This window comes from Seriola lalandi, unplaced genomic scaffold (assembly GCF_002814215.2).
Source record: "Seriola lalandi dorsalis isolate HSWRI2012SDOR001 ecotype SW California unplaced genomic scaffold, Sedor1 jcf7180002054328, whole genome shotgun sequence".
NCBI lineage: Eukaryota > Metazoa > Chordata > Actinopteri > Carangiformes > Carangidae > Seriola > Seriola lalandi.
This window is the reverse complement of record NW_019524881.1, coordinates 150,769-152,570: the sequence shown is the minus strand read 5'-3', so window position 1 is coordinate 152,570 and position 1,802 is coordinate 150,769.

Here is a 1,802-nt window from a genome sequence, read left to right as displayed (position 1 = left end):
AATGGGACCAGCTGAGGAAGTGTTTGCATCTATGGCTTTTTTGTGGATTGACCGATTGATCAACTGATTGATCATGAAATGTTTCTGGGTTACCTGGTGAATGTTGGTAATAATTAACATAAGATTTACTAATAATTGTTTCAATCTTTCTTCAGAGGAAGCAAGGAGTGGGCTGACAGGGTTGTATGATGCATTGTTTTCCTCGCTGTAATGTTTTCATGTAGATTATCTCTGCAGTTCAGCACATTTTTTGCTTTTCTCTGGTGTTGTTTCAAATATAATGAAAATAGAAGAGAAATGAGGGGTACAAAAGCTTTGCATTTCAGAGAAATGTGCACTTTCTCCACATAAAGGAGCAACCTCCTGCTAATATTTGTATTTAATTGGGTGTCAGTTCATTTTAAGTGTTTCCCCAGTAGATTCTGGGGCTCCTGGACTTTAATTTCACAAACAGTCACGTCACAACTTGTCTAGACCTGCCAGTTGAAAATAATAACATATCTATTAAAAATTACACAGAAAAGTATTTGATATGGAAATGTAATAGTTTCAGCAGGAGATCAACTGGATAAGCTTAATTTGTATATGTGGGTACTCATGCCCATGCACTCATTATGCATTTCTTTGCAGTCGAGCCATGAGGCTGTGGTATAATAACGGAGTGCTGTGAATCATTAGTGACAGTGCAGTAAGGTTAAGGAGGCTGTCTATCAAAGCAGGCACAGAATAGTTAAGGTGCTTGCATGTGGGTGCCTGTATGTGGGTGGTTGCCAAGTTGCGTGTGTGAATCTGCGTATGATTCAAGATTTAAATAGATAATTCACCTTGGTGTTGTGGAGGCAGTTAACGGTGATTCTCAACAGCTCTAACAATAATGTTTTACTGTTTAAAATTCCCACCGGAAAATGTTCTTTTTACACATACCCTCCACAGGGAGGTCTGAGTGCACTGGTGCAGGGTCATCTTCAGGTCAGCGCCACCAGATCTAATAAGGATTCAGGTGGAGGACATTTCATGAGGGCGGATAATTGCCGTATTGGGGGCTCGAACTTGCTTCCTCCACTTGAAGAGTCTTGCTTGTCATACTCTGATGTGCTATATTTTTAAACTGAGAAAATAAAATGTAATTACTTGTTGTTTAGACTTCCTTAGGCTACCTTTGACTTCATTCGTTTTAAATGAGGATTTTAGGAGTTTGTTTTACCCTAGGCATAGCAATCACATCTGTCAGTGAGTCATATCCGTCAAACAAATCTCCACTACTGAACAAAACTCAACTTTTGTTGGGGGGGAAACAGCAGTATTTCTTATTATGAAACCAACATTTTTGGTCAGCAGTAGCAGCAGTTATTAAGCACTGATGTGTCATCTACTGTATTTTCCACCATCATATTACATCACTTTTCTAGTGTAACAACATGACCATTCTTTAATCACATTCATTAACTGTTTAATCTTGTGCATGAATCATGATTAAAGGCCAAATAAAGGGCGCCTGAAGCCGAATTCAAATTCTATCACAGCTGTTTAAATAAAGTTAGAAAAAACTCAAGTAGCACGATAGTGGAAGTTTGAAAATCTAACTTCAAAGTAAAAGCACAAACTAACATTTGCAGTGAATTGGAGCGGGAAGTTGATGATATATTGACAACATTGAAACTTGATTATTTTATAGTATTAAAATCATTATATAAAAGGCTGCTGGGCATGGTGTTACAGGTCTAATGAGTTATTCTTACATGTGTTCTGTTATTTGTTACTCTTCACATTATATTTGTGGATGAGATCAAGGAAATCGTGAC